The following is a 16,831-nucleotide window of genomic DNA, read 5'->3' as shown; positions in this document are numbered from 1 at the left end:
TTTTGTTATTTTCATATTTAAGAATAATATGCCCTCTAAATATTTACATTCAAGATTTGTTTTTCTTCCGATGTGTAAATAACACATAGTAATTTGCATCTCATGCATAAATCTCACTCTACTGAATACAAATATTCAGGAAAGTTTGCTGATCCTCTGCTGTTGCTTATGGTAGTTCAGATGACTAATACTTCTGAGAAGATGGGGTTGGGGAGGACATTGATAGTTAAAAACTGATCTCTTACTATATTTTTCTGTAATCATTGATGGGAAATTGACATTGGAATGGCCATCTCTCTCTTATAAGATTGATAAAAATATTTGAGACTTTAACATGTCCCAAATGAGCATACTAAATATGACTGTGGGTAGTGATGTGTGTGGAGTCTGCCTGTCTAGGGATTTATCCATGATGAGCTGTCTCTCAGGTTTCTTGCAGAAAAGCACTTAATTTATTTACACAGTGTGATCAAAATATACAGTCTTGTTTAAATTTTTAAAAATTTATTACAGTAAAAATACATCACCACTAATCTTCATCAAAATAAAAAAAAATCCTCCCACTTTGAACACACTTATTGTTCTTGCCAAATTACTGAAGCAGCTCTAGAAGTCATCTTACCTGAGTGTCTTTACAAGGTGTAACACGAATACTGTGAATGATGCTACTTTCTAATCATTGAATAGAAAGGCAAAGTCTCCTGTCCACCTTATTTTAGTAATCTAGTGCCATGCTACTTCTGGCTCTTCCCCAAAGTCAAGATGACCATGAAAGGCAAGGGTTTCGAATCAATTCAGGACACATATAGCCTTGACTGTGCAACTAAAGGCATTAAGGGAAAAGGAATTTCAGAGCAGCTTCAGAAAGTGGCAAGAACGTTGTTGTCAGTTCAAAATGAGGGGGAGTATTTTGAAAGAGGTCAATAGCAATGTATCCTTTACTATAATTAATTTACAATGTTAAAAAAATTCACTGTGTTTTTTTATTATGCCTGGTAAATCAGTTCCATTTCCAGGTTCTCTGAAAGGCTGTGTTCATGCAGGGAGCACTGCAGGCCTCGGCATGGTGGCATCCTGGTCTCACATGACACCACACACAACTTCAAGTTGCTGGGACCCAAAGTTACAAGGAGTGTTCCTCACTGCTGCACTGATCAAGTTGTCTGGCTAAACTACTCTGAGGCTTGTTTTATGCTGTGAATTTTCCGCATCACTGGTTCCTTCCTACTCATTTGCTGGCCCTCAGCCTGGCAAAGAGACAACCGGAAGAGCTTCGCCCCCATTATAAAATGTGGCTGAAACATTTCATTGAGTCATCTGCCCTTGATACAACTGACTCTTTCAAGCAAATGTCTGTAATGCTTTGAATAAAAGATGCTGCATGAAAATAAATCTCAGTGTTTTCTGCATATGGTGTTTTTTATGTACACTCTTCTACTATGAGAAATTTTTCTTATTTACCTTTAAGTATTCTCTTGCTATAAAATGTGCAAAATCTGGTTTTCTAAAATTATTTATTTACTCAGTCTTTTCTCCCTGACTCCTCTAAACAATTTAACTGGTATCTTTGGAGCACCTGCTCTGCTTAGCACATGTGAGGAAGGGATGAATATGGGCAGGATTCTGTTTCTTAGGAGAACATAGGCGTTTAGGAAGACACATGTGCTGGTATAAACAACTTAGCTGCAATTCCAGGAAACATTAGGCAGAATTAGATGACAGGAGCTTTCAGACTTTGGGAAATGGAGATGGGTAGGAAGAAGACAATAGTATGCAATACCATTTTTAAATAAGGATAACAGAATAACATTAATAACAATTATCACCTGTTACTAAGTGCCGGGAACTTGCTTTGTGCATATCATCTTGAAAATGCCTATCGGGGCTGGGGATTTAGCTCAGCGGCATAAGCACCTGCCTTGCAAGTGTGCAGTTGTGAGTTCGATCCCTGGTACTGATAAAAAAATGAAAAAGACAAAAAAAAAATTAAAAAAAGAAAATGCCTATCAAAATTTCTGAGATAATCTATGGGAGAAAAGACTTACTTTGGTTCCTAATTATGGAGATTTTAATCTGTGTTTGGATGGACCAATTGCTTTGGAGTCTGTGCAGAACACATGTGTCATGGTGGGAGTGTGTAGAGGAGGCGCTGTACACTTCATAGCTAAGAAATTGAAGAGTTGTGAAAGGAGTCTCAGTATCCTTTCATTAGGCTCCACCTCCATTGGCACCACCGATGGAGATCAAATTTTCAATACAGGGGCCTTCAGGGGACTTTTAAAATATAAACTATAGCAAAAGATCTTCCTGGAGCACAGTGGGACTAAACAGAATTTCAAAGAAGTACAATGTAAGGAGGTGGGAGGCAGGGAGAAGGCATTTCCAGGGAGATGGTGGATGGCACTGTCAAAGGCTTGGCACTTAAGTATCTCTACTATTACTAGTATGTCTCTAGTGCCTGGCTGGAGAGAGGAGCTATTTGTGGGAGTTATAGTTGAGTTTGGCTAGGTAGGAGCCAGTAGGGGGTAGTAAATCTTACCAAGATGACTTTAGGAATTTGGACTGTATACTCTCAGTCTGGAGATTCTCAGAAAGCCCTGGGGTATGTGGCCACCAAATAGGAGTTTATACACAACTGTCATATAGTTCAATAACTGCAACATTGTCTTTATCATTGATTAATTTTTATTGGCTCCATCAGAACATGGATATTTGTAGAGGCCTTGAGCAGTGGAATTTACTCTGGCTGAGTGTGAGGTCTACCATTCATCTGTGTCTCAGAGATTGGATTCTGGTATCCCTTCCTGCTCTTTCACACACTCATGCACACACCACATACTCACCTGTAAATCACACAAATGCATGCATCCACACATGCCTATCCTACGGGTACACTCATGTACACCTTCTCCATAAAAGTAGCCAACAGCAGCCATGTTTCTCCTCTCACACTAACCAATCACAGCTGTGCCAGGGGCTTTCTCTCTCGGGTATTTGGAATCTGGAAATTTAGACACAATGATTCTATATGTTAGGAATTTTCTGTTTAACTGATATATTATGATCTGTATGAAAAGGGAACAGAGGAGAGCAATTACGTATGTTCCACTCTATAAAGTTAGCATCTTTGAAGGTAAAAATGCTTGAATATTGTCCATTTTCTATCATCTAAACAAGAGTACATGTATATGAGTGTGAATATGGTGGCATATGGGACACACATATAGGTGGCAAGTTACTTTTTCAGATCATTTTTCCACAAACTCCTATATTTTGAGTTATCTGAAGTGAGTTTCTCTCTCCTTGTAACCAGAAGACCCATGACAGAAACCAGATAGAATCTCTGATGATGAGAAATTTGCCGTATAATGGAGATAGGTTCAGGTATTATCAGCTCACTTTCAAACAAGTGAGGCCACCAGAAGTGTTATCGCCTATTAAGGAAATGCAAGGCTAATGTGCCACATTCTTGGTTTTTTTTTTTTCCCCCTTTTTTCTATTCTACCCTTTCTCTCTTCCTCAAGCTTAAGAAGAACTGAGTCTCACTCTTTAATTCAAGAGTCTTTCTGTCGTCCTCCTCCCCACTCAGTGCAGCACTTCCAGAACACAACCGCCCAGCGTCACCAACCTTGAGGCTGCCTTGAGAGATCTGGTCTCACAATTTGAGCCCCGTGCCCCAAAGAGAGCCTGCCTTGCTCCTTTCCATCTCAACACATCTAATCTGTCTGTTACCTAAAAGTCAGGTTCTGTGATATTCTAACAGTCTCCGTAGTGTATTAAAAATATGTTTACTCATTTTCAAAAGAAAATGTGCATTTGAATAACTGAGGAGCCCACACCAGCCACAACCTCAGTGCCAGGCTAGCAGGGGAAACATGCTTAATGCTGTAGATGTTTTTAATAGTACATCTCAACATGATTCTCCATTTTTCTACCCTTAAATCTGATAAGAAATGAACAGATGAATTAGTGGAACACTCATCTCAAGAAACCATTGCCTATGCGCTGCATTTCCTTCACTACTGTCCCTTCTGCCTTTGCTGTGTGGCAGTAAGGGACATGGATATTTCTTCATTTAAAACATTTTGGCAATTACCGTTTTCCTCTTGAGGAGACAATGGAAGCTCCCCCTCACTTTAAGAAGAATTGAAAGCTTGTTTTATAAAAGCAAGGATAATTTGAAAAGATAATGAAACTCATTTTGATTGGAATTTTCTAACAGTCATGCTGCTGTGTGAGCATGGAAGGGAACCTGGTGGATGATAAGGCAGGTGATGATGCCACATTTAGGAAGAGGTAGGAGGATGAAAAGCACAGGAGCAAGAGGAGGAACAGGTCATAGCAGTCTGGGTGTGGGATGACTGAAGTTAAGGCTTTTGAATAGATATAGAGTTTAAATACAATCTGGTTAGACCTGTTGTTAAGGCATACAGTGTTTGCCTTGGATGATAGGTGGAGCATGAGGCCTGTACATAAGAGATCTGCAGTTACTTATTGCAATGTTTCTTTGATTTTGAAAGGTAGAATAGAGTGAATATTTAACTAATTTATTATTTTAAATCACAGACATAGAAAAAATGCAAAAAGCAAGTAAGATGAAGGGTCTTATTTATTGATTGCCATCTAGGTACTTGGATGATTGTTATCTTTGAAATTACTCAAAAATTATTTTTATTAAAATTCAGTGCCATGAAGAAATTTCCTGCCTTTGTTCAATTAGTGCTAACTATACTATTGGAGCAAGGAGAGAGACTGAGAGTAAAAAAAGATTAGTTCATCTGTTTGAAAGAAGACTGTCTCAAGGAGCATTCAGCCAGGGATCACTGTAGTGTGGTCTCTCACTTTTTGGAAAGGAACTGAGTGTTTAGAGGACAGACTGTGGTGACCGGTTGGATAAAGGCACGTGTAATTCTCTGGAGCATTGTTCCCTGGAGGAGCATATCTGGAAGACATGTTAATTAACGGCAGCCATTCCTCCTAGGCTGATCTCATCCAGTTTTTAGGCAAATAGCCAAGGATTTATTAACTGGTCAAAATAGTGTTGTCACACAAACCCACACTTAGCCATTCTTACTCCTGTTGCAACTCTATGCCCAGTGTGGGCATCAATAATCTGTTCTTTGGGGACTACTGTGGTCTTGCACTCAGCTAATGAAAGGAGAATGGGCCAAGTCTGTCATCCCAGCACTTTGGGAAGCTGAGACACGAGAATTGCAAGTTTGAGTCCACCTTGGGCAATGTAAAGACTTAGTGCACTGTTTTTTAGAATAAAAAACAAAATAAAGGCTTGGGATATAGCTCAGTGTGAAAGCCCTAGGCTCAATTCTTAGTACAGTGAGAAAAAGTACAGAGAGATATAGAGATAGATAGATACAGAGAAAGAGAGAGGGAGAGAGACAGAGAGAGAGAGAGACAGAGACAGAGAGACAGAGAGAGAGACAGAGAGACAGAGAGAGAGAGACAGAGAGACAGAGAGAGAGAAAGAGAGAGAGACAGAGAGAGAGAGAGAGAGAGACAGAGAGAGACAGAGAGAGAGATTTGTATACCAGGCCTCACTGGTTCATTGGCCCTGGAATATTCTGCAGTGAATGGATGCGTTTTGGATATGAGTGGACCCTTTAGAAACTTGAGTCTTCTCCATACTATGTTTCTTTCTATATCCCTGGGTGATCAAAAGGTGACCTACTCCCTTCTGCCTGAATCCTGTGGATGCCCAGAGTTTATCCTTATTGAATCCCTTACCCCCCACTTGAAAGAGGTTTGTTTTCTACTGTCTTTCTGTCCCAGTGTCTGGGGAATTCAGCTACATCTACCCTTCTTTGATTGTCTTGAATGAACTTAAGCCCAGCATGATGCAAGTCAGAATTAGACAGTCCCCTCACCTCTTTCTGACCACATTGGAAATGACCTTTTCCCTTGGGTTTGCTCCTCAGGACACTTGATCTTGATCACTGGCATGAATGAATTGATTACATTTTGTTTAAGTTGGTGCTCTGGTTTGTTTGACCATCCTCTTATATGGTGGCCTCCATTTTGTCCTCAAACCTGACACAGAGCACAGTGGGACCGCCACTGACACATCCTGCTTGGGGTTCAACATCATCCAAGACTGATCTGCAGATGGGCAGTGGACAATGCAGGAAGCAGGTAGAGGTACATAAACCACTTTTCACAGAAATATCTGTGCTTCAGACTTAGCAACTGGGTTTTACCAAGAGCTAATGAGTACTACTGGGATTGGATCATAAAGTAATAGCAAGTTAGTTGTGGGTTTATAAATGATCCTTTTGAAGGTCAAAATGTGGCAGCCACTTATTTAAATAATCTTCTTGGATTTATTTTGGAAAAGATGCTATTTATAAACTGGAAAATCTCATACACATTATGTACGTGTGAAGGCTTTGCAAAAGTATAATACTTACAACACATCACATATTATCAGTAATTTGCTGCATGATGTGGTCCTTACACAGTTTAAAATTAAATGTGAAGTTTTATGCTGTCTTTTGACAGACTAACCCCAGCTGGATCTGAACTTCCTAATAATGATGAAGCTGTGACACTCCCTTAAGCAAAGTCCATAAAGCAGAAGTTCTCTATTTTCTAGAAAGGCAATTTTCTAGAGAATTGATGTAATTTTCTTTCTTCCCCGTTAATCCTTGCACATGTTCCTTCTGATAATACAATATGTTTTCAATAGCAAAGCTTCCATTTTTATATGATTTAAATGGAATTGATGCCTGTGCATTTTTCCTGGTTTCCAAGTGATTTACAAGTTAATTCAAATGGAATTCTATAGTCCTCTAGACAAAACTTCTTTGAGAGAATCTCCTTGTGAGGGAGAGTGCAAAAAGGCTCTGCTTGCTCAGTTTGGTTGTTTTCCTTGCTTCCTGCACCTCTGGCCTGTTCTAAATCCATCCATTAGCAGGGCTGACCACTGAACTAAGTGTTGTACTACTGTACAAGCTGTTAACTGTGTTAATTCGATGGGATTAGATGTTTTCTCTTCAGTGGAACCTAAATCCCATCTTTGCTGTGTCTATTTCTTCCTGGGAAAGTTTGCAGACATCTGTGAACTCTATAATCAGACTCTCCTCTGCACTCAGTGAAGGGTGGTAATTACCTTTTTGTGGGGTGGAGAGAGATAACCTGTGAGAACTCAGGTTAATTATTTTTTGCCGCTGTGTTCTATCATAACACTGATGTTTTAATGACTGCAACCTTTTTATGTGAGAGGTCCCTTGAGACCTCAGACTGGCAACAATAAAATTACCTACCTTCCTTTCAACAATTACTGCAGAGATAATTGTACAGTAAAGAAATGCCGCAAAAGGGCTGCCCTGGCATCACAATGCTGCTGTCCACTGATGTCCAGTCCTTAGTCTCCATGTGGGCACTGACAGCATTAATCACTTGCCCTCATTTTGTTCCTTTCCCTGTGATAATCTGGAAGTCCCGCATGCTGAACACCAAGCTTAATGAATGTCGAGATGCCACAATAATGACATTTTATTCCATTATTATAATTTGTTTTCAGGAGGCATATTCTTAATTATTTGCCTGAATAATGCCATTATGTATTCATGCCAATACAATTCTGACAATTAATTTACATGATGGAAATTTCTTAATGATTTTGATGTCAGTGTTGATAGCAACATCTGATTGTTGATCTGCAGATGCTGACATAAATTTGACTTTTAATATAGTGTTGCCAACACCACGAGCAGTATAAAATTACTTTGAAAGAAAAAAAGAAAATCTATTTAGGAAGAACTTCAATGAAAAAGACAATGAAGCTAGCCTGGGGTTTGTAGGTTCAGAACCAAATATTCACACCCAGATGTGATAAATGACTTCATTGGACATCGGCTGGTAGAAATGACACTGTCCAAAGCACGTGGCTTCATCTAAAAGAGCTAGCTATGAGAATATTGTACCTGACAAGGGAGGCAGCTTTGGAAACTACTTTTAAAAATATGTTGAAAAATCTTTCAAAAAGTTTTCAAAGTTTTTTAAGGGTTACTTTTGTGTTTTTGCCTTTGATTGCTAATTTAAATGTTTCTTGGAAAATTTAACAGAGAATATCATCTGCTACTGTAATTTAGGAATCAAAAGCATTGCTTATGTTGAGCACAAAGTCTACTTGTATATGTTTGGGTCAGTGAACTGGCACAGATGCTGCAGTCTATGCTTAGAGAATAGACCCCTTGCCCATGAGGAAATTATATAGTTTTCACATGACAGCTTCAGAGCTGAGGGTTGCAAACAATAAAGGAGGCTTCACCCTGCAGATATATGTGTCTTCATACAAACATGTCCATTGATAAATGTATAGTACTCACATCTACATTTATGCATATCTACTGTACGTATACGTGCGTGTGTGCGTGCGTGCGTGCGTGCGTGCGTGTGTGTGTGTGTGTGTGTGTGTGTATTTTACTCCTGGTTTTAAAATAATGGACTTTCAAAGATCTGTGAACTTTTTGGTGGAGATCCCTTGAAAATGCTGCTTGACCAAGTCTTCTGTCCTACTGTGGCATAGCTATGTCACAGGCTCACTCTTCCAGTACAGTAAAGATATCTTCTTCCCTAACTCCTAATGTGGTGTCAACACCATGTGAAACACTCATGACTAGGTCACAGATGTCATCACACTTGCCTCATCATTCAAAGTTACTGCCATTAAGTTATTGATGGAAACTAACCTTCAAAACACTCAGAAAAAAGGGATCACTTGTAAGGAGGGATTTTCAAGGTCAATTATAATTTTAATTTGCTTATTGCATTTTGAATGTTGGATTATGGTGACCTCAGCAGAGAGAAAAATTAATCACAGCATTCTGTACAATGGACTGGCTACTTACAGTCACTTTTAATTAGAAAAAAAAGGGGAAGGAAGTACTTTTCCAGTGGTTGGCACATATTTTGTTTGCCAGAGCATACTCCACATCCCCTCCATCTGCAGCAGTGACAATGCTACCTGTTAGCTGAGAGCTAGATGATATTAGCTATTTGTGGTTTGACAAGGGTTTTCCGAGGGCAGTAATTAGCCTGGAGCAGATATGAAACATACTTCTCTCCTTGTTGGATAAAGTCTGACTGCTTATCAAAAGCAGAAAGCATTCACTCTATCTTTATCTTTCTCCTATTTTTGCTTGCACAAAAAGCTAGAAAAAAAGGGAGTATTGAATACAGTTGCAATACATGAGGATGAGCTGATTCAGTTTAGACTGGGTTCCAGGTTCTGCCTGCAAACTTGATTCTAATAAATATTTTGAGAGCATATATTTTGGTTGATTGGGTAAAAAAGTTCGTGGATACTGAGAACTGAATATGATTTTGAAGGTTCCTGAGCAAAAACTTTGCATTACTGGATTGTGCAGAATTTACTAAAAAGGTGTGAAATCACTTCTTGTAACCTTTGCTGTAATAGATCTTGATGATTTTATGGTGTATTCTTCTGGGTTTCATGCACTGTATCTTTCAGTGAAAAAGTTATAATCAATACTTCATGACTTTTCAACACTGTCATGCTTCTTCACTTCCCTGATTTCTAATTGCTTTGTAAAATGTATTATGCTTATGAATATCTAGTATGGTTTTCACTGCATAAAATATTTGAAATATATTTTGGCTAAATCATGGATTGAAGATGGACAGTAAACACTTTTGTTTTAGATTTCCACATATATGCTCCTTTCAATTATTTGCATATGTTGGAATTCCTTGCACTTAAATAGCTAATTATATAAATATTTAGAAAATATTGAAATGTTTATTTTCTTGACAACTTATGCTTGATCAACTGAATTAAGATGATGTGTTAATGTTGACTGCTATACTTTATATTAGATAAAGAGTGAATAGATATGAGAGCTTAGATCAAATCACATTTGATCTTTAGGAAGTTAAAGCAAATTGATATTTTACAGAGATATAAGTAGCACATTCACTGGTTCCTGAGAATTCTGGGTGATATATCCATAGGTAAGTAGCTTTGGCTTTGCTAATCTTCTGGTACAGAAGTTTTCATTAAGGAAGAGCTTTTAGCAGAATAATTATCATGCATTTATAGGTGGGACATTGGGTTTTTTTTTGCCAGTTCAGTGCTGGTCTTACATTTGGGTCTAGCTGAGTTCCTGGAAACTAGTAACCAAGGTGGTGAGGACAAGTCCAATGTTTTGGTTTTCAGATGTTTGGTAATCTAGAATTTAGGCAAGTAGCATTTATACGGTTCAGTCTTTGAGAATAGCCCCTTTTGTTTGCACATCTTGATGCATTTAGCCCTCGCAGAGAACAATATCAGCCTTACAACGTCCAGCTGCTGGCTCAGAATCCAATGGGCTTGATCATGGACCAAATCCAGGGAAGTCATAATTACTGGAGTGGGATGAAAAGCTCATGTGGAAAGTGCTAAATTTGAATCCAGGAAATTGGAATTCTTGTCCTTGAATTTATGACTCAAGTGTAAGAATCTTGTCTTCCCTTTGAACAGAGCAGGAGGGACCCAAAGACTACTGTTATTTTGAGTTATAGAAGTATAGCATCCTATGACCTTAAGTCTTTTGGAAAAAGTAATTACACCAAAAAATAAAAACTGCAGAGGATAGTGGTGATGGAAATGTCCAAGCTACATCAATTCTAGAGAGGTTGCATTGAAAAAGAATACACAGGAGAATGAAGCTGAATATAGCTCAACTCGCGTCCAAAGAAGGGGTATATTTTGTCCTGAGAATTTAACACTATTAAAGGTTTATCTGAAAGACAAACTGCTTGAGTGGGATAATACACATACATCATTTCCATGGCAATTGCTCAAAAGTGGTAGCTCTGTTACCATGCTGTCATAAGAGAAGACAAAGTAAGCATCCCACATTAAAAAGTCTTTGTCCTTTTATCCCTTTGTATTCCCCAGGCTGGTTTCTCAGGTTGAACTACCTGTTAATAGTTGGTGCTGGTTTTGGCAAATTTCATGCTTATTAGGTGTTTTTGACATACTAATTAGAGAGATGGTATTTAAGATTGTTTATCTCTCCTGTGCCTTTTGTTAGCATATTCCTAAAGCCATAAAACTCAAACACATTGGAGGGTCATAACCTTGAATCAGGCTAACAACCTTATCTGTGTACCCAGATCGCTTATGTATCAAGAGAAGGATGCTTCTGCACTCCTGCCTGGAAATATGTACAGGCTGGGGACTTTATGTCTATAGATGGTGTGCTTTTATAATAGAAGATTATAGAGTCAGAAGAATGTCCATCTCCAAGGAAAGACACAATGAAAGTTAATTTTTGTAGAGTTTTATTTTAGAAAACCATCTAGATCTCTAGCCTTTATTACCGAGGTATAAATGGATGAAAAAGTAGACTTACATGGGTTTAAAGGTGGCACACAGGTAAAATCCTAAAATACTTTTCTCCCCCACATCCACTATTTATGAGTTAACTGAAGAATTATACCTCATTCAAATGCAAAAATTTCTTTGGAGAATAGTGGCATTGTTTTCATTAAGCATATAAACTTCTCATTTGCTGCTTTCTGCCTTTTGTTCTCTACATTTTTCCATGGGTCTTTTCTTGCCTCACCGTCAAGCTTCTCAGGTTATGGTCCACATGTTCCTTGCATCCTCCATTTGTAACTAACCCTTTTTTAATTTGGGATTTATTTTTACCATTTTGAACAAAAGTCTCTCTTTATACACTCACAAATTTATCCTCTGCCACATCAGTTCTTTTTGCCAGACCTCTTTATCACTCTCCAGCATTGGAGTTGTGGAATCTCTTTTAAAATTTGTCCTTATGCTTAGTATCTGATGTCTGACGCTCCTGTCTCCCTGCTTTCTCTGGTAGGCTCTCTTCCTGGATCTCTTTCCCTTCCCTCCCTCGGAAAGGCTTGCTTCTTTGAGTTTCTGGTTTTCTTACCCTTACTTATTTTCTTGGTGGTCTCTACCAATTTCTCTGATGTAAACTTTCAGCTCTGTATGAACTACTCCTGTATATGTCTCTGTAGCCTTGTTCTTTCTGCTCTCCTTCAAACTTGTATTTTAAGTTTCTTCTGAGACACTTGTTGCATTACAATTACATCAATAGAAACTGATACAATAAAGTATCTGTGGAAATGAGAATTTGAGAAATTTGAACCTTCTAACAAATTCCCTTTAGCATTTTGAAGCTGATGATATGGAGAGGCAGGAGAAGAGACAGTCAGCAGTAACCCCACTTGCGGGATCTCAGTGGCAGTCTCTGAGGTCTTGTCTTTGGGCCTCTTCTATGTTTATCTAAGATTTGTTTTTTCTCTCAGAAATCTCAACTCCTTGGTTTCCGCTTTTTTGAAGGTGGCTACCAAAGGTGGTCTACACCAGCTCTTATCCTAGGGACAAGAGCAGCAACTCCAGCAAATTAGAAACTACTTCAGATCCAATTAAATTCCTTACACAACCACATTCATTAGTTCAACTAATCATTCTTAAATTTATTTCTGCCACTCCACTTTCATTTTAGAAATAAAGATACATTATAGTTTTAACCCAAACATCCCCATAAGTGAAAGCCTGTGAAAACACTATGCTCATGTGAACAGTGTGTCATGCCTTATCACATTCCTTTGGGCTTTTAAAGAGGAAAGTTTCATCCACAAGTAGAGGTCCTTAAGGTGTAAGTTGGGCACCATTGAACACAGTGCTTAGAATAGCCGAGATCCACCCATGCTATCCTAGAATATTTAAGCCATCAAACTCATTCTCACTATCTGGGAAACATCTGTTGAACTTTTTGTCTGGGAAATGTTTTTTGGGTTGGTTTTATCAGTGTTTTTTTTTTTTTTTTTTTTTTTTTTTTTTTTTTTTTTTTTTTTTTTTAAACTAGTGAGATACCAAACACATCACTGGACATATTACTTAGCTTAGGGAAAACTTAAAACTTTCACAGTGCTTGAGGAAATTATCTGAATCTTAGAAAACTAGAGCAAATGATTCACTTTCTATAACAAAACATTGGGCACCAGGGCAAGCCATTACCCTAGACTGGGGAGATGTCTGTAGCCCCATTTCCTCCTGTGCTCCCTCGAACTTCTTCTCTTTCCCTAGAGTTTCACTACATGAGATGCCCAAGCCAGATGTAGGCACTCTGAAATCTGAAGGGCTAAGTCCTGTGCCTTATTCTTATATGCTCTGGAAAAAGACACGTAGACAAATGAACAGTTTCATAACTACTCAGTGAGTACTCTGCCTATCATGTCAGATTTGATTACTGTGCAAAAAATAAAAATGCCTGCTTCTATATGGTAGATTCACCAACCTTGCTCAGGAAACTGAGAAGTGGTAGGACATACGTGTCTCTATATGGAAACATTTGTTGTGACTTGTAACATTGTGCCTTTCCGTAATGTACACTAATTTTAAGTGACTCTCCTCAATACACACACACACACACACACACACACACACACACACACACACTGACATATCTTAGGAATGTATATATACTTAACTTTATATTTCTGCCACTGTTGTTTGTAAATAGGAAATAAAGTTACAGTCCTTGAAAATTATAATGGCAAGCACACAAAGACACAGTTGCTGGCACAGAATTCAATTAACAGATAACAATCAGCCTCGTGTGACTGTATGAGGTAGAAATATACAGGCATGCTAATAAGGAATATTTTAAAGCCACCACGTTTATCAGCCAGCAGCCAGACATGGACGCAAGTGTGGGCAGACAGCGTTGCTCCAGGATATTTAATAAATACCAGCTTTCTGCATTTAAGGATTTGTGTTTAATCATTCAGCAACATTTTAAAACATCCTGGCTAGCACGCTTCACAACTGAACTACTTCGGTTGAAAACTGCAAAAAGTTATTTTACTCCACTTGGTTGACAAGGGTGGGAGGGGTACTATACTAGTACATGTAGGAATACTCAATCTGCGTTTGTTTTTCCTGATGATTTTCCTTGTCATTTCCTGATCTTTGAGCTGCTTGGTGTACATCTGCTAGGTGAATCATCTAATGTTTCATCTAATGCAACATAAAGAAGGCATTCATCAATGCAGAATAGCCAGATGACTGACTTCCTGTAAAAGACCATTTTCCCTGGTAGAGGCTTAGTGCTGCTCATAGCTATATTGTCCTAAGAGCAAAGAGGGATTACAACAGGAAGTGGCCTTAAGTTTTTCAGAAGGGGTGAGTAAATTTATCCAAAGAAAGCAACTCCTTATATTTGACAAATAGGTAAATTGTCTTAAATTGAAATAAATCAGAACCCATGTTTATAGTTGGCAAGATCAAAGTCCTTGCCATACAGAATGATCCAAGAACAGCTAGCGTATTGGCATTCAGACCATGCAGTTTGCCCAGAGATGCTATGTCATATTTGGTACAAGCAGATGTCTGGGGGAATCAGACTGTGAAGCAGATGGCTTTGCTAGGAGAGGATCTTCTACATTTTGTACTTTGAATCAACCAAATCTTCTGTAAAATCCTTAGTTCTTCAAGGGATAGAAGGAAGAGAGGACAGAAAAGATTAGAATAGGATAGCTGCACTCCAGACACAGCAAAGGAAAGTGTGTGTGATGGGGTTGTAATACATGGTCAACATTTAAACTTAAGAAAATTATATAGTAAAATACACATGACCATTTGCTTCTTCAAATACTCCCCCTCACTGAGATCACACTCCATCTTCTCACCACTTTCTGAAATAATTCCAGAAATCCTCTTTCATGAATGTCTTTAATAGGTATGTTCAAAGAAATGGTGAGTCATGCTGCTAAGTTCCATCCAACAGAAAAGCAACCTTGTAAAAAGAACACAATGTGTCCTCATTCACCTCCCTCACCAGGCTTGACACTGTGCAACTTGTGGATTATTCCCAAACTCAGTATCACTATGCACGTCAACTTTTTGAATTGATTCAGGACAGAGAGGCAGTCACAGTAACACAACTAAAGACACAGAATATTTACTATATTTTTTCCATCCCACTGTCTGCCTACATATATTTTACTTTAATTATATATTTTTAAGTTTAATGTCTTTTTGAGTATTCTGTTGGGTTCAAGTTTTTACTTTTTCAAGTTAAGAAAACCAAATGAAATCAAAACAAAACAAAACAGAAACTGCTGAAGAGTCCAGACACTTTAGTTTTTCAAGTGAAGTTCTTAAGCACCCAGATGTTAAGGAAATATGTTAAGACTGAATAATTGTGTACAGTTTCCAATATATTTGACAAGCCAGACCCTGAGAGCAGAGAACCCATTTCCTGCCCTGACTATTCAGTATCCATTCCTCCTAAACTGTTACCTTGAGAGATTCTTCCTCCTGGATAGAAACCAAAATGATCTCTAGAAGAAACTCTTCTCAATTCATGTCCATAGGGAAACCAGCAGTGTGACATCACCATCTTATGGCATCTTCCATGATTTCTTTCCTCCTCAGCAATGTGGTTGGGCGAGCCCAAGATACAAAACTCATATGATCCTCTGAAAGATGTAACAAATACCCTGGGTTTTGAAGTACCTAAAAGTGATGAATTAAAGTATAAAAATGTGCAATAGGCCTACTCTTGCTGTTGCATGTTTGTAAACCCCATACTCTGGGAGGCTGAGGTAGAAGGATTGCAAGTTTTAGCTTAGTTTGGACAACTTAACAATTTAGTGAGACTTGTCACAAACTCATTAATAAGTAAACAAATAAGAAAAGGGAAAAAAGTGTTGAGGACCTAGTACTTCTGCAGGAGAAAGAAAGACCTGTTATTACTCGCAAATTAAACTTTGCTTTGGTGGAAGTAGTTTTAGATTTAATTTAGTATTTTTAAATCATTTTAAAAGAATTTTTGGATTTATGTTTAGATTTAATTTTGCACAGATGCACATGAAAACTATATTAACAACAATGAGATTGTGAAGGAAAAATTAGATTTAAATGCAAGAAAAATACAAAAAGTAAACTTAAGAGAACGTAGTAACTGATTTGTTAGTTTGGAGCAGAGGAGTTGCTGAGTAGGAAAGCCACAGTTTTGTGAACTACAAAGTAGGAGAGAGTGAAACAGATTCTGTATTTCATAATGTTAGGTAAGCTGAGAAAATGAGAGCACGCTTTCTACTTTTCAAAGAAGTTTGACTTTTGAATAAAAAAGGAAATGAAGGATATAGGGTCTAAAGAAAAACTCCACCCTCCACCATAGAATTAAGTTTCTTTGAAGGCAAAAAGGAAGCTGTCAGAGTCACATATTGGGGAGACAAAAGCCTGTGTAATTGAAGGAGCAAGTTTTGGAGGTGAAAGTTGAGTCAGCAATTAGGCCGTGGCTGGAGGAAAGTCTTTCATCCTCACAGTTTGCTAACTAGGTCAGCTTGTGACATCCTCTACCTCAAACCTGCTTCTTGCTCAGCAAATTGGGGGTACTAAAACATATTAAAAAGCACAGTTAAAATGAAACACAAATGTATGTAAAGTATGCTTAGCACAGTGTATGAATGGCAGGCAGACAATAAGTGGTCCGAATGAGGACAACAGCAATATCAGTGAAAGTCTTCATGTGACAGTGCCCAGGAGAGGGCATAAGGCACGGAGCGTGCTCAAGACCAGGAACTGGTGCTTGCGGAGTGGAACGGTGAAGATACTGGATAAGCTCAGTTAGAGGGGATACTTTTCTTACCTTTCTCTTATTATAGTTAGCACAGGATATTAGCATCCTGGATCGTGAGTCACCTCTAGAATTCAAAAATAGAAGAATTGGGAAACAAAAGTATGTTCTGAAAAAATTTAGGCTCAAGTGAATCAGACTGAGAGGGGAAGAGGGAGACAAAGGGGATACAAATGAGCATAATG

General features: G+C 38.3%; 1 long non-coding RNA gene across 4 annotated transcripts in view; it reads left to right on the top strand.

Annotated features, from left to right (window-relative positions):
- Positions 1–1,409, top strand: part of LOC111755787 (uncharacterized) — a 174,829-nt gene extending 173,420 nt beyond the window's left edge. For all 4 annotated transcript variants that reach the window (XR_010041973.1, XR_010041971.1, XR_010041972.1 and 1 more), the window contains one exon: positions 1,005–1,409. This is a non-coding gene — a long non-coding RNA (uncharacterized LOC111755787). The remainder of the gene's footprint in view (positions 1–1,004) is intronic.
- Positions 1,410–16,831: the final 15,422 nt, after the last annotated feature.

The sequence above is a fragment of the Cavia porcellus genome, unplaced genomic scaffold, assembly GCF_034190915.1.
Source record: "Cavia porcellus strain 051 isolate PalLab524CR breed Dunkin Hartley unplaced genomic scaffold, mCavPor4.1 scaffold_22, whole genome shotgun sequence".
Classification (NCBI taxonomy): domain Eukaryota; kingdom Metazoa; phylum Chordata; class Mammalia; order Rodentia; family Caviidae; genus Cavia; species Cavia porcellus.
This window is presented reverse-complemented; position numbering and strand designations above follow the sequence as displayed.